At 56.2% G+C, this 23,481-nt stretch overlaps 1 long non-coding RNA gene across 1 annotated transcript in view; it reads right to left on the reverse strand.

Moving 5' to 3' along the window:
• Positions 1-762: 762 nt before the first annotated feature.
• The window catches only part of LOC139251811 (uncharacterized), an 80,676-nt gene continuing 57,957 nt past the window's right edge, over positions 763-23,481 (reverse strand). Inside the window, exons 2-4 of the long non-coding RNA XR_011591430.1 lie at positions 16,258-16,343; positions 3,773-3,885; positions 763-846 (exon numbers count right to left, since the gene is read on the reverse strand). This is a non-coding gene — a long non-coding RNA (uncharacterized lncRNA). The remainder of the gene's footprint in view (positions 847-3,772; positions 3,886-16,257; positions 16,344-23,481) is intronic.

Consider the following 23,481-nt stretch of genomic DNA (forward strand, 5'->3'; position numbering starts at 1 on the left):
TGAGGGTTGTAAATCTGTGGAATTCTCTGCCCCAGAGAGCTGTGGAGGCTGGGTCATTGAATATATTTAGAGTGGAGATAGACAGATTTTTGAGCGATAAGGGAGTGAAGGGTTATGGGGAGCGGGCGGGGAAGTGGAGCTGAGTCCATGATCAGATCAGCCATGATCTTATTTAATGGTGGAGCAGGCTCGAGGGGCCAAATGGCCGACTCCTGCTCCTATTTCTTATGTTCTTATGTTCTTATGAAGGAAGGAAGGAAGGAAAGACAGAGAGAGAGAGAGAGAGAGCGAGAGAAATACTTGTGTTTTGACAGCACCTACAGGACGTCTGAAAGCCCTTCACAGCCAATGAAGTACTTTTTGAAGTGTAGTCACTGTTGTAATGTGGGAGACGCACTCCCGGGGCCGCTATTGGAAAAAGAGCAGGGGGAAGAGTTCTCCCCGGTGTCCTGGGGCCGATATTTATCCCTCGACCAACAGCATTGAAAAAAAGCCAGCTGGGATCTGGGTCATTATCACATCGCTGTTTGCGGGAGCTTGCTGTGCGCAGAATGGCTGCCGCGTTTCCCACATTACAAAAGCGACCATACTTCAGAAAAACAAAGTGCTTCATTGGCTGTGAGGCGCTTTGGGACGTCGCGAGGAGGTGAAAGGCGCTATAAAAATGCGATCGTTTCTTGACCGCTTCGCTGAAGCCTTACTACTAGGCCGCAGCTGGGCCTGGCCCTTCCAATTATGGCTCACCGGTGTCTGGTGCATCGGAACTGGTTCCTCGGGTCAGAGCAGGGCTCCTCGATGGGTTCGTCGTGTGGCGTGGTGTAGGCCTCCTGCTTGGTCACCGAATAGCTGAGAGCAAGAGAAGATAAAAAGCTTCACTACACACACCACTGCTCCATCACAAAGCCTCTTCACAAACCAGGATTGGGCTGGTGTCTCTGAACACAAGGGTATACGGCCCAGAAACAGGCCATTGGGCCCAACCAGTCCGTGCCGGCGTTTATGCTCCACTCGAGCCTCCTCCCGTCTTTCCTCATCTAAATCTATCTCCATAACCCTCTATTCCCTTCTCCCTCATGTGTTTATCCAGCCTCCCCTTAAATGCATCGATACTATTCGCCTCAACCCCTCCCTGTGGCAGCGAGTTCCACATTCTCACCGCTCTCTGGGTAAAGAAGTTTCTCCTGAATTCCCCATTGGATTTCTGGGTGACTATCTTATATTGATGACCTCTAGTTATGCTCTTCCCCACAAGGGGAAACACTCTCTCTGTATCCACTCTATCAAAACCTTTAATCATTTTAAAGACCTCTATTAGGTCACCCCTCAGCCTTCTTTTTTCAAGTGAAAGGAGACCCAGCCGGTTCATCCTTTCCTGATAATGTACACCCTCGCATTTCTGGTATCACCCTTGTAAATCTTCTCTGCACCCTCTTCAGTGCCTTTATATCCTGTTTATAATACGGCGACCAGAACTGTACGCAGTGCTCCAAGTGTGGTCTAACCAAGGTTCGACACAGGTTCAGCCTAACTTCCCTACTTTTCAATTCTATCCCTCTAGAAATAAACCTTAGTTCTTGGTTTGCTTTTTATGACATTGCTAATCTGTGTCGCAACGTTTAGTGATTTGTGTCTGTACTCCGAGATCCCTTTGTTCCTCGACCCCACCCAGACTCACACCCTCCCAGTAATAAGTGACTTCCCTATTCCTCCTGCCAAAATGTAATACCTCACATTTATCTGTGTTGAACTTCATTGGCCAATTAAATGCCCATTCGTCAAGGTTATTAATGTCCCCCTGTAATTTGTTGCAGTCCTCCTCAGTATTGACTATTCCCCCAATTTGGTGTCATCCGCAAATTTAGAAATTGTGTTTTTGGTTCCAAAGTCTAAATCGTTAATATAAATTGTGAACAACAGCGGTCCCAGCACTGATCCTTGTGGAACACCACGACCCACCTTCTGCCCCTGTGAATAGCTGCCCTTTAAAACCTCACTCTCTGCTTTCTGTCTTGAAGCCAGCCAGCGATCCATTCTGCCATGAACTCATTGAATGGCGGTGCAGGCTAGAAGGGCTGCATGGCCTGCTCCTGCACCTATTTTCTATGCTTCTATGCTACTTGTCCCCTGACTCTGCATTCTCTGACCTTGTTCATCAGTCCATTATGTGGTACCTTATCGAAGGCCTTTTAAAAAGCTTAATAAATTACATCTACTATATCACCCTTGTCTACTCTCTCTGATACCTCGTCAAAAAATTCAATGGCCAAGCAAGCCTTTCCCGATTGAACCCCCTGCTGACTATTGATTATTATATTTATGGTTTCGGGATGATCTTCTATTTCTTCCATGCCTTCACTCAGTCCCTCATCCTTTCCCTCCCCTCCCCATTCCCTCTCTCATCCCCTCCCCTCACCCCTCATCCTCCCCCTCCCCTCCCCATTCCCTCACCATCGCCTCCCCTCACCCCTCATCCTCTCCCTCCCCTCCCCATTCCCTCTCTCATCCCCTCCCCTCACCCCTCATCCTCTCCCTCCCCTCCCCATTCCCTCGCCCATCCCCTCCCCTCCCCCATTCACTCCCTCATCCTCTCCCTCCCCTCCCCATTCCCTCTCTCATCCCCTCCCCTAACCCCTCATCCTCCCCCTCCCCTCCCCATTCCCTCACCATCCCCTCCCCTCACCCCTCATCCTCTCCCTCCCCTCCCCATTCCCTCTCTCATCCCCTCCCCTCACCCCTCATCCTCCCCCTCCCCTCCCCATTCCCTCACCATCGCCTCCCCTCACCCCTCATCCTCTCCCTCCCCTCCCCATTCCCTCGCCCATCCCCTCCCCTCCCCCATTCACTCCCTCATCCTCTCCCTCCCCTCCCCATTCCCTCTCTCATCCCCTCCCCTCACCCCTCATCCTCCCCCTCCCCTCCCCATTCCCTCACCATCCCCTCCCCTCACACCTCATCCTCTCCCTCCCCTCCCCATTCCCTCTCTCATCCCCTCCCCTCACCCCTCATCCTCCCCCTCCCCTCCCCATTCCCTCACCATCGCCTCCCCTCACCCCTCATCCTTTCCCTCCCCTCCCCATTCCCTCGCCCATCCCCTCCCCTCCCCCATTCACTCCCTCATCCTCTCCCTCCCCTCCCCATTCCCTCTCTCATCCCCTCCCCTCACCCCTCATCCTCCCCCTCCCCTCCCCATTCCCTCACCATCCCCTCCCCTCACCCCTCATCCTTTCCCTCCCCTCCCCATTCCCTCTCTCATCCCCTCCCCTCACCCCTCATCCTCCCCCTCCCCTCCCCATTCCCTCACCATCGCCTCCCCTCACCCCTCATCCTCTCCCTCCCCTCCCCATTCCCTCGCCCATCCCCTCCCCTCCCCCATTCACTCCCTCATCCTCTCCCTCCCCTCCCCATTCCCTCACTCATCCCCTCCCCTCACCCCTCATCCTGCCCCTCCACTCCCCCTCCCCTCCCCCCACCCATTCACTCCCTCTCCCCTCCTCCATTCCCTCGCCCATCCCCTCCCCTCACCCCTCATCCTCCCCTCCGCTCCCCATTCACTCACCCATCCCATCCCCTCACCCCTCATCCTCCCCCTCCCCATTCCCTCACCCATTCACTACCGCCCCCCTCACCCTCCCCCCACCCATTCACTCCCCCTCCCCTCCCCCGTTCCCTCGCCCAACCACTCCTCCCACCCCTCATCCCTCATCGCCCCCTCACCCCTCCAGGTTTGGCCCCACAGTCGAGCTTCCCCTTTCACCCCTCCGTGACCTCTCACCTCTCCCAGCGGCTACACACGTTGGGGTCGTTGGGGTTCAAAGGCCAGGCCAGGTGGAGCGAGCTGATCAACAGGACGATCGCTGGCAAGATCCGGATTTGTCTCATCCTGAACTGAAACCGAAAACAAAGGCAAGGGAGAGGAATGATCAATCTCAACGCCAACACAGTCCTGTAGCACCCCAATAAGATGTGTGTATGTGGGCATCGCTGGCAAGGCCGGCATTTATTGCCCATCCCTAATTGCCCCTTGAGAAGGTGGTGGTGAGCCGCCTTCTTGAACCGCTGCAGTCCGTGTGGTGAAGGTGCTCCCACAGTGCTGTTAGGGAGGGAGTTCCGGGATTGTGACCCAGCGACGATGAAGGAACATTCCTAACAGCACTGTGGGAGTACCTTCACCACACGGACTGCAGCGGTTTAAGAAGGCGGCTCACCACCACCTTCTCAAGGGGCAATTAGGGACGGGCAATAAATGCCCATTCTCTGCCACCAACCCCTCCAGGTGTGACCCACAGTAGGAGAGGGGTCAGGGAATGAGAGAAAGGCAAGGAGGAGGGGAGTGTGAGGACAGTGCGGCACTCCCTCAGTACTGTCCCTCCGACAGTGCGGCGCTCCCTCAGTACTGTCCCTCCGACAGTGCGGCGCTCCCTAAGTACCGTCCCTCCGACAGTGCGGCGCTCCCTCAGTAATGCCTCTCCGACAGTGCGGCGCTCCCTCAGTACTGTCCCTCCGACAGTGTGGCGCTCCCTAAGTACCGTCCCTCCGACAGTGCGGCGCTCCCTCAGTAATGCCTCTCCGACAGTGCGGCGCTCCCTCAGTACTGCCCCTCCAACAATACGAGGCTCCCTCAGTACTGCCCCTCCGACAGTGCGGCGCTCCCTCAGTACCGCCCCTCCGACAGCACGCGCTCCCTCAGTACTGTCCCTCCAACAGTGCAGCGCTCCCTCAGTACCGTCCCTCCGACAGTGCAGCGCTCCCTCAGTACCGCCCCTCCGACAGTGCGGCGCCCCCTCAGTACCGCCCCTCCGACAGTGCGGCACTCCCTCAGTACTGCCCCTCCGACATTGCAGCGCTCCCTCAGTACTGCCCCTCCGACGGTGCGGCACTCCCTCAGTACTGCTCCTCCGACAGTGCGGCGCTCCCTCAGTACCGCCCCTCCGACACTCCCTCAGTATTGCCCCTCCGACAGTGCAGCGCTCCCTCAGTACCGCTCCTCCGACAGTGCGGCGCTCACTCAGTACCGCCCCTCCGACAGTGCGGTGCTCCCTCAGTACTGCCCCTCCGACAGTGCGGCGCTCCCTCAGTACTGCCCCTCCGACAGTGCAGCACTCCCTCAGTACTGCCCCTCCGACAGTGCGGCGCTCCCTCAGTACTGCCCCTCCGACAGTGCGCCGCTCCCTCAGTACCGCCCCTCCGACAGTGCGGTGCTCCCTCAGTACCGCGCCTCCGACAGTGCAGCACTCCCTCAGTACTGCCCCTCCGACAGTGCAGCACTCCCTCAGTACTGCCCCTCCGACAGCACGCGCTCCCTCAGTACCGCCCCTCCGACAGTGCAGCGCTCCCTCAGTACCGCTCCACCGACAGTGCGGCGCTCACTCAGTACCGCCCCTCCAACAGTGCGGTGCTCCCTCAGTACTGCCCCTCCGACAGTGCGGCGCTCCCTCAGTACTGCCCCTCCGACAGTGCGGCGCTCCCTCAGTACTGCCCCTCCGACAGTGCAGCACTCCCTCAGTACTGCCCCTCCGACAGTGCGGCGCTCCCTCAGTACTGCCCCTCCGACAGTGCGGCGCTCCCTCAGTACTGCCCCTCCGACAGTGCGGCGCTCCCTCAGTACTGCCCCTCCGACAGTGCGGCACTCCCTCAGTACTGCCCCTCCGACAGTGCGGCGCTCCCTCAGTACTGCCCCTCCAACAGTGCGGCGCTCCCTCAGCACTGAACTGGGAGTGTCAGCCTAGATTTTTTTGTTTGCTCCAGTCCCTGGAGTGGGACTCGAACCCACAACCTCGGATTCAGAGGTGAGATAGAATGCTACCCTGCGAGCCACAGCTGACACAGGTGTGATTAGGACAGGTCAAGAAAGCTTGGTCAAAGCGGTCGGTATTAAGGAGTGTTTTAAAGGAGGAGAGAGAGGCGGAGAGGTTTAGGGAGGGAGTTCCAGAGCTTGGGGCCGAGGCAGCTGAAGGCACGGCCACCGATGGTGGAGCGATGGAAATCAGGGGATGCGCAAGAGACCAGAAGAGGAGGAGCGCAGAGATCTCGGGGGATGTCGGGGCTGGAGCAGGTTACAGGGATAGCGAGGGGTGTAGGGGCTGGAGGAGGTTACAGAGATAGGGAGGGGTGTAGGGGCTGGAGGAGGTTACAGAGATAGGGAGGGGTGTAGGGGCTGGAGGAGGTTACAGAGATAGGGAGGGGTGTAGGGATTTGGAGGAGATTACAACGATATGGAGGGGTGTAGGGGCTGTAGGAGGTTACAGCGATAGGGACGGGTGCAGGGGCTAGAGGAGGTTACAAAGATAGGGAGGGGAGTAGGGGATATAGGAGATTACAGAGATAGAGTGGGGTGTAGGCCTGGCGGAGATTACAGAGATAGGGAGGGGTGTAGGGACTGGAGGAGGTTACAGAGATAGGGAGGGAGGTAGGGGCTGGAGGGGCTTACAGAGATAGGGAGGCGTGTAGGGGCTGAAGGAGGTTACAGATATAGGGAGGGGTGTAGGGGCTGGAGTAGGTTACAGAGATAGGGAGGGGTGTAGGGGCTGGAGGGGGTTACAGAGATAGGGAGGCGTGTAGGGGCTGAAGGAGGTTACAGATAAAAGGAGAAATGTAGGGGCTGGAGGAGGTTACAGAGATAGGGAGGGGTACAGGGGCTGGAGGAGATTACAACATTAGCGAGGGGTGTAAGGGCTGGAGGAGGTTACAGCGAAAGGGCGGGGTGTAGGGGCTGGAGGGGGTTACAGAGATAGGGAGGGGTGTAGGGATTTGGAGGAGGTTACAGAGATAGGGAGGGGTGTAGGGGCTGGAGAGGTTACAGAGATAGGGAGGCGTGTAGGGGCTGAAGGAGGTTACAGAGATAGGGAGGGGTGTAGGGGCTGGAGGAGGTTACAGAAATAGGGAGGTGTGTAGGGGCTGGAGGAGTTTACAGAGATAGGGAGGGGTGTAGGGGCTCGAGGAGGTTACAGAGATAGGGAGGGGTGTTGGGCTGGAGGAGGTTACAGAGATAGGGAGGAGTGTAGGGGCTGGAGGAGTATACAGAGATAGGGAGGGGTGTAGGGGCTGGAGGAGGTTACAGAGATAGGGAGGGGTGAAGGGACTGGAGGAGGTTACAGATATAGGGAGGCGTGTAGGGGCTGAAGGAGGTTACAGAGATAGGGAGGGGTGTAGGGGCTGGAGGAGGTTACAGAAATAGGGAGGTGTGTAGGGGCTGGAGGAGTTTACAGAGATAGGGAGGGGTGTAGGGGCTCGAGGAGGTTACAGAGATAGGGAGGGGTGTTGGGCTGGAGGAGGTTACAGAGATAGGGAGGAGTGTAGGGGCTGGAGGAGTATACAGAGATAGGGAGGGGTGTAGGGGCTGGAGGAGGTTACAGAGATAGGGAGGGGTGAAGGGACTGGAGGAGGTTACAGATATAGGGAGGGGTGTAGGGGCTGGAGGAGGTTACAGAGATAGGGAGGGAGGGAGGTAGGGGCTGGAGGGGCTTACAGAGATAGGGAGGCGTGTAGGGGCTGGAGGAGGTTACAGCGATAGGCCGGGTGTAGGGGCTAGAGGAGGTTACAAAGATAGGGAGGGGAGTAGGGGCTGGAGGAGGTTACAGAGATAGGGAGGGGTGAAGGGACTGGAGGAGGTTACAGATATAGGGAGGTGTATAGGGGCTGGAGGAGATTACAACATTAGGGAGGGGTGTAAATTCTGGAGGAGGTTACAGCGATAGGGAGGGGTGTAGGGGCTGGAGGGGGTTACAGAGATAGGGAGGGGTTGTGGGGCTGGAGGGTGTTTCAGAGATAGGGAGGGGTGTAGGGGCTGGAGGAGGTTACAGAAATAGGGAGGGGTGTAGGGGCTGGAGGAGGTTACAGAAATAAGGAGGGGTGTAGGGGCCGGAGGAGGTTACAGAGATCGGGAGAGATGTAAGGGCTGGAGGAGGTTACAGAGATAGGGAGGGGTGTAGGGGCTGGAGAGGTTACAGAGATAGGGAGGCGTGTAGGGGCTGAAGGAGGTTACAGAGATAGGGAGGGGTGAAGGAGCTGGAGGAGGTTACAGAAATAGGGAGGGGTGTAGGGCTGGAGGAGTATACAGAGACAGGGAGGGGTGAAGGGACTGGAGGCGGTTATAGATATAGAGAGGGGTGTAGGGGCTGGAGGAGGTTACAGAGATAGGGAAGGGTGTAGGGGCTGGCGGTTACAGAGTTAGGGAGAGGTGCAGGGGCTGGAGGAGGTTACAGAGATAGGGAGGGAGGTAGCGGCTGGAGGGGCTTACAGAGATAGGGAGGCGTGTAGGGGCTGAAGAGGTTACAGAGATAGTGACGGGTATAGGGGCTGGAGGAGATTACAACATTAGGGAGGGAGGTAGGGGCTGGAGAGGTTACAGAGATAGGGAGGCGTGTAGGGGATGAAGGAGGTTACAGAGATAGGGTGGGGTTTAGGGGCTGGAGGGGGTTTTAGAGATAGGGAGGGGTGTAAGGATTTGGAGGAGGTTAGAGAGATAGGTAGGGGTGTAGGGAATGGTGAAGGTTACAGAGATAGGGAGGGGTGTAGGGGCTGGAGGGGGTTACAGATATAGGGAGGCGTGTCAGGGCTGAAGGAGGCTACAGAGATAGGGAGGGGTGTAGGTGCTGGAGGAGTTTACAGAAATTGGGAGGGGTGTAGGGGCGGGAGGAGTTTACAGAGATAGGGAGGGGTGTTGGGCTGGAGGAGGTTACAGAGATAGGGAGGGGTGTAGGGGCTGGAGGAGTTGACAGAGATAGTGAGGGGTGTAGGGGCTGGAGGAGGTTACAGAGATAGGGAGGGGTGTTGGGCTGTAGGAGGTTACAGAGATAGGGAGGGGTGTAGGGGCTGGAGGAGGTTACAGAGATGGGGAGGGGTGTAGGCCTGGCCGAGATTACAGAGATAGGGAGGGGTGTAGGGGCTGGAGGAGGTTACAGAGATAGGGAGGGAGAGAGGTAGGGGAGGGAGGGAGGTAGTGGCTGGAGGGGCTTACAGAGATAGGGAGGCGTGTAGGGGCTGAAGAGGTTACAGATATAGTGAGGGGTGTAGGGGCTGTAGGAGATTACAACATTAGGGAGGGGTGTAAGAGCTGGAATAGGTTACAGCGATAGGGCGGGGTGTAGGGGCTGGAGGGGGTTTCAGAGATATGGAGGGGTGAAGGGGCTGGAGGAGGTTACAGAGATAGGGAGGGGTGTAGGGGCTGGAGGTGGTTACAGAGATAGGAAGGGAGGTAGGGACGGAGGGGCTTACAGAGATAGGGAGGCGTGTAGTGGCTGAAGGAGGTTACAGATATAGGGAGGGGTGTAGGGGCTGGAGGAGGTTACAGAGATAGGGAGGTGTATAGGGGCTGGAGGAGATTACAACATTAGGGAGGGGTGTAAGGGCTGGAGGAGGTTACAGAGATAGGGAGGGGTTTAGGGGCTGGAGGGGGTTTCAGAGATAGGGAGGGGTGTTGGGCTGTAGGAGGTTACAGAGATAGGGAGGTGTATAGGGGCTGGAGGAGATTACAACATTAGGGAGGGGTGTAAGGGCTGTAGGAGGTTACAGAGATAGGGAGGGGTATAGGGGCTGGAGGAGATTACAACATTAGGGAGGGGTGTAAGGGCTGGAGGAGGTTACAGCGATAGGGCGGGGTTTAGGGGCTGGAGGGGGTTTCAGAGATAGGGAGGGGTGTTGGGCTGTAGGAGGTTACAGAGATAGGGAGGGGTGCAGGGGCTGGAGGAGGTTACAGAGATATGGAGGGGTGTAGGGGCTGGAGGAGGTTCCAGAGATAGGGAGGGGTATAGGGGCTGGAGGAGATTACAACATTAGGGAGGGGTGTGAGGGCTGGAGGAGGTTACAGCGATAGGGAGGGGTGTGAGGGCTGGAGGGGGTTTCAGAGATAGCGAGTGGTGTAGGGATTTGGAGCAGGTTATAGAGATAGGGAGGAGTGTTGGGCTGGAGGAGGTTACAGAGATAGGGAGGGGTGTAGGTGGCGAAGGAGTTTACAGAGATAGGGAGAGGTGTAGGGGCTGGAGGTTACAGAGATAGGGAGAGGTGTCGGGGCAGGTGGAGATTACAGAGATAGGGAGGAGTGTCGGGGCTGGAGGAGGTTACAGAGATAGGGAGGAGTGTAGGGGGTGGAGGAGGTTACAGAGATTGGGAGGGGTGTAGGGGCCTGAGGAGGTTACAGAGATTGGGAGGGGTGTAGGGGCTGGAGGAGGTTACAGAGCTAGGGAGGGGTGTAGAGGCTGGAGGAGGTTACAGAGATAGGGAGGGGTGTAGGCCTGGCGGAGATTACAGAGATAGGGAGGGGTGTAGGGGCTGGAGGTGGTTACAGAGATAGGGAGGGGTGTAGGGGCTGAAGGAGGTTACAGAGATAGGGAGAGGTGTAGGGGCTGGAGGAGATTACAGAGATAGGGAGGGGTGAAGGGACTGGAGGAGGTTACAGAAATAGGGAGAGGTGTAGGGGCTGGAGGAGATTACAGAGATAGGGAGGAGTATCGGGGCTGGAGGAGGTTACAGAGATAGGGAGGGGTGAAGGGACTGGAGGAAGTTACAGATATAGGGAGGGGTGTAGGGGCTGGAGGAGGTTACAGAGATTGGGAGGGGTGTAGGGGCTGGAGGAGGTTGCAGAGATAGGGAGAGGTGTAGGGGCTGGACGATGCTACAGAGATAAGGAGTGGTGTAGGGGCTGGAGGAGGTTATAGAGCTAGGGAGGTGTGTAGGGGCTGGAGGAGGTTACAGAGATAGGGAGGGGTGTAGGCCTGGCGGAGATTACAGAGATAGGGAGGGGTGTAGGGGCTGAAGGAGGTTACAGAGATAGGGAGGGAGGTAGGGGCTGGAGGGGGTTACAGAGATAGGGAGGCGTGTAGGGGCTGAAGGAGGTTACAGATAAAAAGAGAGGTGTAGGGGCTGGAGGAGATTACAGAGATAGGGAGGGGTATAGGGGCTGGAGGAGATTACAACATTAGCGAGGGGTGTAAGGTCTGGAGGAGGTTACAACGAAAGGGCGGGGTGTAGGGACTGGAGGGGGTTACAGAGATAGGGAGGGGTGTAGGGATTTGGAGGAGGTTACAGAGATAGGGAGGGGTGTAGGGGCTGGAGGAGGTTACAGAGATAGGGAGGGGTGTAGGGCTGGAGGTGGTTACAGAGATAGGGAGAGGTGTAGGTCTGGAGAGGTTAAAGAGATAGGGAGGCGTGTAGGGGTTGAAGGAGGTTACAGAGATAGGGAGGGGTGTAGGGGCTGGAGGAGGTTACAGAAATAGGGAGGGGTGTAGGGGCTGGTGAAGGTTACAGAGATAGGGAGGCGTGTAGGGGCTAAAGGAGGTTACAGAAATAGGGAGGCGTGTAGGGGCTGAAGGAGGTTGCAGAGATAGGGAGGGGTGAAGGGACTGGAGGCGGTTACAGATATAGGGAGGGGTGTAGGGGCTGGAGGAGGTTACAGAGATAGGGAGGGATGTAGGGGCTGGAGGAGGTTACAGAGTTAGGGAGAGGTGCAGGGGCTGGAGGTGATTACACAGATAGGGAGGGTTGTAGGGGTTGGTGGAGATTACAGAGATGGGAAGGGGTATAGGGGCTGGAGGAGATTACAGAGATAGGGAGGGAGGTAGGTGCTGGAGGGGCTTACAAAGATAGGGAGGCGTGTAGGGGCTGAAGAGGTTACAGATATAGGGAGGGGTGTAGGGTTTGGAGGAGGTTACATCGATAGTGACGTGTATCGGGGCTGGAGGAGATTCCAACATTAGGGAGGGGTGTAAGGGCTGGAGGAGGTTACAGTGATAGGGCGGGGTGTAGGGGCTGGAGGGGATTTAGAGATAGGGAGGGGTGTAAGGATTTGGAGGAGGTTACAGAGATAGGGAGGGGTGTAGGGGATGGTGAAGTTTACAGAGATAGGGAGGGGTGTAGGGGCTGGAGGAGATTACAGAGATAGGGAGGGGTGTAGGGGCTGGAGGAGTTGACAGAGATAGGGAGGGGTGTAGGGGCTGGAGGAGGTTACAGAGATAGGAAGGGATGTTGGGCTGTAGGAGGTTACAGAGATAGGGAGGCGTGTAGGGGCTGAAGGAGGTTACAGATATAGGCAGGGGTGTAGGGGCTGGAGGAGGTTACAGAGATAGGGAGGTGTATAGGGGCTGGAGGTGATTACAACATTAGGGAGGGGTGTAAGGGCTGGAGGAGGTTACAGAGATAGGGAGGGAGGTAAGGGCTGGAGGGGGTTACAGAGATAGGGAGAGGTGTAGGGGCTGGAGGTTACAGAGATAGGGAGAGGTGTCGGGGCTGGAGGAGGTTACAGAGATAGAGAGGAGTGTAGGGGCTGGAGGAGGTTACAGAGATTGGGAGGGGTGTAGGGGCTGGAGGAGGTTACAGAGCTAGGGAGGGGTGTAGAGGCTGAAGGAGGTTACAGAGATAGGGAGGGAGGTAAGGGCTGGAGGGGGTTACAGAGATAGGGAAGCGTGTAGGGGCTGAAGGAGGTTACAGATAAAAGGAGGGGTGTAGGGGCTGGAGGAGGTTACAGAGATAGGGAGGGGTATAGGGGCTGGAGGAGATTACAACATTAGGGAGGGGTGTAAGGGCTGGAGGAGATTACAACATTAGGGAGGGGTGTAAGGGCTGGAGGAGGTTACAGCGATAGGGCGGGGTGTAGGGGCTGGAGGTGGTTACAGAGATAGGGAGGGGTGTAGGGATTTGAAGGCGGTTACAGAGATAGGGAGGTGTGTAGGGGCTGGAGAGGTACAGAGTTAGGGAGGGGTGTAGGGGCTGGAGGAGTTTACAGAGATAGGGCGGGGTGTAGGGGCTGGAGGAGGTTACAGAGATAGGGAGAGGTGTTGGGCTGGCGGAGATTACAGAGATAGGGAGGGGTGTAGGGGCTGGAGGAGGTTACAGAGATAGGGAGGGGTGTAGGGGCTGGAGGAGGTTACAGAGATAGGGAGGGAGGTAGGGGCTGGAGAAGGTTACAGAGATAGGGAGGGGTGTAGGGGCTGGAGGAGGTTACAGAGATAGTGAGTGGTATAGGGGCTGGAGGAGATTACAACATTAGGGAGGGGTGTAGGGGCTGGAGGAGGTTACAGAGATAGGGAGGGGTATAGGGGCTGGAGGAGATTACAACATTAGGGAGGGAGGTAGGGGCTGGAGAGGTTACAGAGATAGGGAGTTGTGTAGGGGCTGGAGGAGGTTACAGAGATAGGGAGGGGTGTAGGGGCTGGAGGAGTTGACGGAGATAGTGAGGGGTGTAGGGGCTGGAGGAGGTTACAGAGATAGGGAGGGGCGTTGGGCTGTAGGAGGTTAAAGAGATAGGGAGGGGTGTAGGCCTGGCCGAGATTACAGAGATAGGGAGGGGTGTAGGGGCTGGAGGAGGTTACAGAGATAGGGAGGGAGAGAGGTAGGGGAGGGAGGGAGGTAGGGGCTGGAGGGGCTTACAGAGATAGGGAGGCGTGTAGGGGCTGAAGAGTTTACAGATATATTGAGGGGTGTAGGGGCTGTTGGAGGTTACAGAGATAGGGAGGGGTCTCGGGGCTGGAGGAGATTACAACATTAGGGAGGGGTGTAAGGGCTGGAGGTGGTTACAGAAATCGGGCGGGGTTTAGGGGCTGGAGGGGGTTACAGAGATAGGGAGGCGTGTCGGGGCTGAAGGAGGTTACAGATATAGGGAGGGGTGTAGGGGCTGGAGGGGTGTAGGGGCTGGAGGAGGTTACAGAGATAGGGAGGGAGGTAGGGGCTGGAGGGGCTTACAGAGATAGGGAGGCGTGTAGTGGCTGAAGGAGGTTACAGATATAGGGAGGGGTGTAGGGGCTGGAGGAGGTTACAGAGATAGTGAGGTGTCTAGGGGCTGGAGGAGATTACAACATTAGGGAGGGGTGTAAGGGCTGGAGGAGGTTACAGAGATAGGGAGGGGTTTAGGGGCAGGAGGGGGTTTCAGAGATAGGGAGGGGTGTAGGGGCTGGAGGAGATTACAACATTAGGGAGGGGTGTAAGGGCTGGAGGAGGTTACAGAGATAGGGACGGGTGTGAGGGCTGGAGGAGGTTACAGCGATAGGGAGGGGTGTGAGGGCTGGAGGGGGTTTCAGAGATAGCGAGTGGTGTAGGGATTTGGAGCAGGTTATAGAGATCGGGAGGAGTGTTGGGCTGGAGGAGGTTACAGAGATAGGGAGGGGTGTAGGTGGCGAAGGAGGTTACAGAGATAGGGAGAGGTGTAGGGGCTGGAGGTTACAGAGATAGGGAGGAGTGTCGGGGCTGGAGGAGGTTACAGAGATAGGGAGGAGTGTAGGGGGTGGAGGAGGTTACAGAGATTGGGAGGTGTGTAGGGGCCTGAGGAGGTTACAGAGATTGGGAGGGGTGTAGGGGCTGGAGGAGGTTACAGAGCTAGGGAGGGGTGTAGAGGCTGGAGGAGGTTACAGAGATAGGGAGGGGTGTAGGCCTGGCGGAGATTACAGAGATAGGGAGGGGTGTAGGGGCTGGAGGTGGTTCCAGAGATAGGGAGGGGTGTAGGGGCTGAAGGAGGTTACAGAGATAGGGAGAGGTGTAGGGGCTGGAGGAGATTACAGAGATAGGGAGGGGTGAAGGGACTGGAGGAGGTTACAGAGATAGGGAGGTGTGTAGGGGCTGGAGAGGTACAGAGATAGGGATGGGTGTAGGTGCTGGAGGAGGTTACAGAGATAGGGAGGGGTATAGGGGCTGGAGGAGGTTACAGAGATAGGGAGGGGTGGAGGGGTGTAGGGGCTGGAGTAGGTTACAGAGATAGGGAAGGGTGTAGGGATTTGGAGGAGGTTACAGAGATAGGGAGGTGTGTAGGGGCTGGAGAGGTACAGAGATAGGGAGGGGTGTAGGAGCTGGAGGAGCTTACAGAGATAGGGAGGGGTATAGGGGCTGGAGGAGATTACAACATTAGGGAGGGGTATAGGGGCTGGAGGAGGTTACAGAGATAGGGAGGGTTGTAGGGGCTGGAGGAGGTTACAGAGATAGGGAGGGGTATAGGGGCTGGAGGAGGTTACAGAGATAGGGAGGGGTGTAGGGGCTGGAGGAGGTTACAGAGATAGGGAGGGGTATAGGGGCTGGAGGACGTTACAGAGATAGGGCGAGGTGGAGGGGCTGGAGGAGGTTACAGAGATAGGGAGGGGTATAGGGGCTGGAGGAGGTTACAGAGATAGGGAGGAGTATAGGGGCTGGAGGAGGTTACAGAGATAGGGAGGGGTGTAGGGCTGGAGGAGGTTACAGAGAAAGGGAGGGGTGTAGGGGCTAGAGGAGGTTACAGAGATAGGGAGGGGTGTAGGGCTGGAGGAGGTTACAGAGATAGGGAGGGATGTAGGGGCTAGAGGAGGTTACAGCGATAGGGCGGCGTGTAGGGGCTGGAGGAGGTTACAGAGATAGGGAGGGGTGTAGGGGCTGGAGGAGGTTACAGCGACAGGGAGGGGTGTAGGGGCTGGAGGGGGTTACAGCGACAGGGAGGGGTGTAGGGGCTGGAGGGGGTTACAGAGATAGGGAGGGGTGAAGGGACTGGAGAATGTTACAGAGCTAGGGACGGGTGTAGGGGCTGAAGGAGGTTACAGAGATAGGGAGGGGTTGTGGGGCTGGAGGGGGTTACAGAGATAGGGAGGGGTGTTGGGGCTGGAGGAGGTTACAGAGATCGGGAGGGGGTGTAGGGGCTGGAGGAGGTTACAGAGATAGGGAGGGGTATAGGGGCTGGTTACAGAGATAGGGAGGGGTTGTGGGGCTGGAGGAGGTTACAGAGATAGGGAGGGGGTGTAGGGGCTGGAGGAGGTTACAGAGATAGGGAGGGGTATAGGGGCTGGAGGAGGTTACAGAGATAGGGAGGGGTTGTGGGGCTGGAGGGGGTTGCAGAGATAGGGAGGGGTGAAGGGACTGGAGGAGGTTACAGAGATAGGGAGGGGTGAAGGGACTGGAGGAGGTTACAGAGATAGGGAGGGGTGAAGGGACTGGAGGGGGTTACAGAGATAGGGAGGGGTGTAGGGGCTGGAGGAGGTTACAGAGATAGGGAGGGGTGAAGGGACTGGAGGGGGTTACAGAGATAGGGAGGGGTTGTGGGGCTGGAGGAGGTTACAGAGATAGGGAGGGGTGAAGGGACTGGAGGGGGTTACAGAGATAGGGAGGGGTTGTGGGGCTGGAGGGGGTTACAGAGATAGGGAGGGGTGAAGGGACTGGAGGAGGTTACAGATAGGGAGGGAGCGGGCGAGGATGCCATGGGGGTATTTGAAAGGCGGGGATGGAGAATTTTTAAACCGAGGCGTTGCCAGACCGGGTGCCAATGTGGGTCAGCGAGAACAGGTGTGCGAGGAGGGGTCAGCGTGTCTTGCGACTCACCTATTCCTGCGCTGGTGACAGCTCACTGCCTCACACCGAGTGGCCCAGATGTGGAAGCTGCTTAGTCTGCTCCCGCTCAGAGGGAACTGGAAGAGAAAGCAAAGCGACGGGACTCGAATGAAAACAGGATGCACACAGAGCTCTTCTTAACTGCTGCCAGTTCCTATGGAGAGCAAATAAGTCACACAGCCCCTGCCTTCAATGCACAGATAAGATAGAATGTTTGCCCTGCTCCGTGACTCAGAGCGGCAGGGAGTCACACACCAGCCGTACAACTATTTTTGTGATCATCATCATAGGCAGTCCCTCGGAATCGAGGAAGACTTGCTTCCACTCTTAAAATGAGTTCTCAGGTGACTGAACAGTCCAATCCGAGAGCCACAGTCCCTGTCACAGGTGGGACAATGGTTGAGGGAAGGGGGTGGGTGGGACTGGTTTGCCGCACGCTCCTTCCGCTGCCTGCGCTTGGTTTCTGCACGCTCTCGGCGACAAGACTCGAGGTGCTCAGCGCCCTCCCGGATGCACTTCCTCCACTTAGGGCGGACTGGTCTTTGGGCCAGGGACTCCCAGGTGTCGGTGGGGATGTTGCACTTTATCAGGGAGGCTTTGAGGGTGGTCCCTTGTAACGTTTCCTCTGCCCACCTTTGGCTCGTTTGCCGTGAAGGAGTTCCGAGTAGAGCGCTTGCTTTGGGAGTCTCGTGTCTGGGGCATGCGGACAATGTGGCCCTGCCCAGCGGAGCTGGTCGAGTGTGGTCAGTGCTTCGATGCTGGGGATGTTGGCCGTTAGGTTGAGGACGCTAACGTTGGTGCGTCTGTCCTCCCAGGGGATTTGTAGGATCTTGCGGAGACATCGTTGGTGGTATTTCTCCAGCGACTTGAGGTGTCTACTGTACATAGCGCTCAAAACTGCCACCAAGCTCATGGTCGACAGGGCTGTAGTAATACCCGCCCTCCTGTATGGCTCAGAGACATGGACCATGTCATACAAGAGCTCCCTTTATTAAAGTGGCACTAAAACCGACAAATTAACCAATAAAACTTTTTAAACTTTAAACGGTCAAATTAGAATTGGGTTGCCGGGGGTGATGATGCACTCCAGTCCCACCGGCGCCCACCTCTCGTGGAAGGCCGCGAGCGTACCGGTGGACACTGCGTGCTCCATCGCCGGGGACACCCTGGTTCGGATGTAACCGCGGAAGAGAGGCAGGCAGTCGGGCTGAACGACCCTCTGGACCGGCTGATGGCCACCTTGGCCAGGCCCCAGGAGCAGTCCCACGAGGAGGCCTTGCGACCTGCCGGCTTCCCTCCGCACAGGGTGCCCAGAGTTCGGAAGCGTGGGACGGAAGTGCAGCCAGAATTTGAGGAGCGGCCCCTTCAAATAATGGAAGAGGGGCTACAACCTAACACAATGTACATACACGTGGAACACGGACTCCTCTAGACCGCAGAAATTACAGGCGGCCCGGGAGTCCGTGACCCGACTTAAAAACCGATTGCACGGGACTGCTCCGTGCACCACCCTCCAGGCCAAGTCTCCAATAGATAGAGGGAGGACTCCCGCGTAGAGAGCACTCCACTGGGGAGCCCCGCCTCCTCCAGACGGCAAGATGGTGCGCCATGGCGTGTCCGGACGGCAGACGAGGATGGCAAAGTAACCTCCCCATTCCATCCCCCCTCAACTCAGCTGCCCTTCAGCTGCCTAGGGCCCCAAGCTCTGGAATTCCCTCCTTAAATCTCTCCGCCTCTCCCTCCCGCAAACCCACCGAGTATAAAAGCAGAGAAGTCCTGCTACAACTGCACAGGGTATCGGTGAGGCCACACCTGGTGTACTGCGTGCAGTTTTGGTCTCCGTATTTAAGGAGGGATATACTTGCATTGGAGGCTGTTCAGAGAAGGTTCACTCGGTTGATTCCTGAGATGAGGTGGTTGTCTTCTGAGGAATGGTTGAGCAGGTTGGGCCTCTATTCATTGGAGTTTCGAAGAATGAGAGGCGATCTTATTGAAATGTATAAGATTCTGAGGGGGCTTGACAAGGTGGATGCAATGAGGATATTTCCCCTCGGTGGGGGAATCTAGAATTAGGGGGCATAGTTTCAGAATAAGAAGTCGCCCATTTAAAACGGAGATGAGGAGGAACCTCTTCAGTCAGAGGGTGGTGAATCTGTGGAATTCTCTGCCCCAGGGGGCTGTGGAGGCTCAGTCTTTGAGTATATTCAAGGCTGAGATCGCTAGATTTTTGGACTCGAGTGGAATCGAGGGATATGGGGATCGGGCGGGACAGTGGAGTTGATGTTGAAGATCAGCCATGGTCTTAGTGAATGGTAGAGCAGGCTCAAGGGGCCGAATGGCCGACTCCTGCTCCGAATTTTTTTGTTCTTATGTTAAAACCTATCTCTTTCATTAAGCTTTTGGTCACCAGCCCTAATTAATCCTTTATGTGGCTCGGTGTTAAATGTTTTGTCTTATGATCGCTCCTGTGAAGCACCTTGGGACGTTTTACTACAAGTTATTATTATTAAAGGAGTTCGATGACATACTGTTAGATCAACCCTTTACATAACCTCCTGCAGCCCCACAACCCCCCGAGACCTCTGCGCTCCTCCAATTCTGGCCTCTTGTGCATCCTCCGATTTCCATCGCTCCGCCATTGGTGGCCGTGCCTTCAAGAGATCTTGCCACATCTGTATCTATCGATTAATAATTTTGCAGGGCGGTGGGGAAAGAGCATGGGGGAGTGGGACTGATTGGATTGCTCTGTCACAGAGCCGGCACAGGATCGATGGGCCGAACGGCCTCCTCTGTGCTGTGAGATTCTCTGAGTATAATAAAGCGGGCAGGTCTGCATCCTTTTGCTTGCCACACTTCCTGGGTCACCCTTCCCACATCACAATTCCTGGGTCACACTTCCTGCATCACACTTCCTGGGTCACACTTCCTGCGCCACACTTCCTGTGTCATATTTCCTGGGTCACACTTCCTGGGTCACACTTCCTAGGTCACCCTTCCTGCGCACACTTCCTGGGTTACACTTCCTGGGTCACCCTTCCTGCGTCACACTTCCTGGGTCACACTTCCTGCGTCACGCTTGCTGGGTCACACTTTCTGGGTCACACTTCCCGAGTCACCCTTTCTGCGTCACACTTCCTGGGTCACACTTCCTGGGTCACACTTCTTGCGTCACACTTCCTGGGTCACCCTTCCGGCGTCACCCTTCCTGGGTCACGCTTCCTGCGTCACGCTTGCTGGGTCACACTTCTTGCATCACACTTCCTGGGTCACACTTCCTGGGTCACACTTTCGGCGTCACCCTTCCTGGGTCACACTTCCTGGGTCACGCTTCCTGTGTCACCCTTCCTGCATCACACTTCCTGGGTCACGCTTCCTGTGTCACCCTTCTTGCATCACACTTCCTCTGTCACACTTCCTGCATCACCCTTCCTGGGTCACCCTTCCCGCACCACCCTTCCTGGGTCACCCTTCCCGCATCACCCTTCCTGGGTCACTCTTCCTGCACCACCCTTCCTGGGTCACACTTCCCGCATCACCCTTCCTGGGTCACCCTTCCCGCATCACCCTTCCTGGGTCACTCTTCCTGCACCACCCTTCCTGGGTCACCCTTCCCGCATCACCCTTCCTGGGTCACTCTTCCTGCACCACCCTTCCTGGGTCACCCTTCCCGCATCACCCTTCCTGGGTCACTCTTCCTGCACCACCCTTCCTGGGTCACACTTCCTGGGTCACCCTTCCCGCATCACCCTTCCTGGGTCACCCTTCCCGCATCACCCTTCCTGGGTCACTCTTCCTGCACCACACTTCCTGGGTCAACCTTCCTGGGTCACACTTCCTGGTCACCCTTCCTGGATCACCCTTCCTGGGTCACGCTTCCTGGGTCACGCTTCCTGGGTCACACTTTCTGGGTCAACCTTCCTGGGTCACACTTCCTGGTCACACTTCCTGGGTCACACTTCCTGGGTCACCCTTCCTGGGTCACCCTTCCTGCATCACCCTTCCTGCGTAACCCTTCCTGCACCACCATTCCTGGGTCACGCTTCCTGGGTCACGCTTCCTGCGTCCCGCTTGCTGGATCACACTTCCTGGGTCACACTTCCTGGGTCACCCTTCCTGCGTCACACTTCCCGCGTCACACTGCAGCTCAATCCAATTTTCGGTGCACACATTTCATTGGCTGAAATCTTATCCCCAGTTGACGAGTCACAATTGAACGTGTAGCCAGTGCACCAATCAGCAAGCACCAATCACATAGCAGACAAACCAAGCAAATTGCCTAAAATATTTATTGCCAAACATCCCTGGCACGACAGAGCTCCCTCCGACCTGGAGTCTGGGTCTGTATGGCCCATGTGTGTGTCCTAGTGTTAGCTCCTGTACAAGTTCAGCACACAGCGGGTAAAGGGGAACGATTCACTCCCGTCTGGCACTGTACGGCCCGTGTGTGTGTGTGTGTGTCTCAGTGTGTTGGAGGGTTTCGTTCCAGGCCTGCACTAGTTAAATATTCCATCCTGTTTAGATGGCAAATTCCAGCACAGAACCCCGCTGGGAGATAACCTCATAGCAACTTGTGCTTGAAAGCAATCCCCAGATAAATGAAGAATGTCCGTTATTAGCGCGTGACTGAAAAGCGTCCTGAACGGAGTCTCGCAGTGATGCAACACTCTGCGACGTGTAAATACTTCCCTCTCAGGTTAGGCCGAATCTGAACTTGTTCATCAAAGGTACCGATGCACTGGGTCCGTGCAGCAGAGCTGGTCTCCAGTCGTCCTGGTTAACCCTTGCCACTGGACCAAGACCTCGCTCTGTCAAGCCCGTGTGGTGGCTGGTGTGCAACGGTCACCCCACGTTAAACAAATCCACCCACAGGCATCTTCCACCCTTCAGGATGTAGTTCGGGACCTTCATTCAAAACACCTGTGAACTCATCCTTTTTTTGGCAAGGAAGCAAGTCATCCTCGCTTCGAGGGACTGCCTATGATGATGATTTGTGTAAGAAGGGAGAAAGGGATAGACTGAGTAATTACAGGCTAGTCAGCCTAACCTCAGTATTGGAAAAAGTCCTCAAGGACAGGATAAATCTTCACTTTGAGAGACATGGATTAATCAGGGACAGTCAGCACGAATTTGTTAAAGGAAGGTCGTGCCTGACTGACTTGATTGAATATTTCGAGGAGGTAACCAGGAGGGTCGATGAGGTCACCCTTCCTGGGTCACCATTCCTGGGTCACCCTTCCTGGGTCACCATTCCTGGGTCACCCTTCCTGGCTTATCCTTCCTGGGTCACACTTCCTGGGTCACCCTTCCTGGGTCACCATTCCTGGGTCACCCTTCCTGGGTCACCCTTCCTGGCTTACCCTTCCTGGGTCACACTTCCTGGGTCACACTTCCTGCTTCACCCTTCCTGTGTCACCCTTCCTGGGTCACACTTCCTGCTTCACCCTTCCTGGGTCACACTTCCTGGGTCACACCTCCTGGGTCACACCTCCTGCGTCACACCTCCTGCGTCACACTTCCTGCGTCACATTTCCTGCGTCACACCTCCTGGGTCACACTTCCTGCGTCACACCTCCTGGGTCACCCTTCCTGTGTCACCCTTCCTGCGTCACACTTCCTGCGTCACACTTCCTGGGTCACCCTTCCTGTGTCACACTTTCTGCGTCACACTTCCTGCGTCACACTTCCTGCGTCACACCTCCTGGGTCACACTTCCTGGGTCACACCTCCTGGGTCACACTTCCTGCGTCACACTTCCTGCGTCACACCTCCTGCGTCACACTTCCTGCGTCACACCTCCTGGGTCACACTTCCTGCGTCACCCTTCCTGTACGATGTAGTGTATATGGATTTTAGCAAAGCTTTTGAGAAGGTCCCACATGGCAGACTGGTCACGAAAGTAAAAGCCCAGGGGATCTTGGGCAAAGTGGCAAGTTGGATCCAAAATAGGCTCAAAGGCAGGAAGCAAATCATCATAGGCAGTCCCTCGAAGCGAGGATGACTTGACTTCCACGCCAAAAAGGGATGAGTTCACAGGTGTTTCAATGAAGGCCCTAATATTCCGGGTCCCCGAACTACATCCTGAAGGGTGGAAGATGCCTGTGGGTGGATTTTTTTAACGTGGGGTGACCGTTGCACACCAGGCACCACACGGGGCTTGACAGAGCGAGGTCTTGGTCCAGGGGCAAGGGTTAACCAGGACGACTGGAGACCAGCTCTGCTGCACGGACCCAGTGCGCCCACATATCGCACAGTGTGGGCTGGGCCTGTGCTGCATCCCTGGGCCCTCGCCTCTCCTGGGCCCCAGATTCACGCCTCTCCTGGTACTGAGCCCTGAGGAACCCCACTGGCAACAGCCTCCAGTCACAAAAGCTCTCCTCAAACCATTACCCTTTGCTGCCTGCCACTGAACCAATTTCGGATCCAATTTGCCGCTCTGTCACGGGCTTTGTCCTGCGGCTGGTAAGGAATTGGCTGTGGAGTCTAATATTAGGCAGATTAGTCTCAATCTACCCCCCTGAAAGTCGTCATTTGCTCCTTGGATTTTCGCGAGGCTTTTGACGAGGTCCCACATGGCAGGCTAATCTTGTGCAGTGGTGCCCCTCTGACAGTGCAGCACTCCCTCAGTTGTGCCACTGGGAGTGTCAGCCTGGATTAAATGAGCATCTTCTATTTCTTTTTCGAATGCCATCTAAAAACCAAAACCTCCAGATAATATTCACAGTGCAGCCGTGCAGCTGGATGAGGCCAGACCCTAAAACATATATTTATGGGCAAAAAGACGTCTTTTCAGAGTTGGAAAAGGGTGTGAGCATCAGCAGTGAAAGGTTTCAAAATCGTGCTTTGTGCACCGGTGAAGTTTGTCTGGAAATGCCGGCCGTGGCGGTGGCCAAGCCCCCCCGCCTCTCTACTTTAGATACACTTTACTTTAGCAGGAAGCAAAGGGTAATGGTCGATGGGTGTTTTTGTGACTGGAAGGATGTATCCAGTGGGGTTCCGCAGGGCTCAGTGCTGGGTCCCTTGCTTTTTGTGGTATATATCAGTGATCTACACTTGAATGTCGGGGGTATGATTAAGAAGTTTGCAGATGATACTAGAATGGGCCATGGGGTTGATAATGAAGAATAAAGCTGCGGACTGCAGGAAGATATCGATGAACTGGTCAGGTGGGCAGATCAGTGGCAAATGGGATTCAGTCCGGAGAAGTGTGAGGTAATG

The sequence above is a fragment of the Pristiophorus japonicus genome, unplaced genomic scaffold, assembly GCF_044704955.1.
Source record: "Pristiophorus japonicus isolate sPriJap1 unplaced genomic scaffold, sPriJap1.hap1 HAP1_SCAFFOLD_445, whole genome shotgun sequence".
NCBI classification, from domain to species: domain Eukaryota; kingdom Metazoa; phylum Chordata; class Chondrichthyes; family Pristiophoridae; genus Pristiophorus; species Pristiophorus japonicus.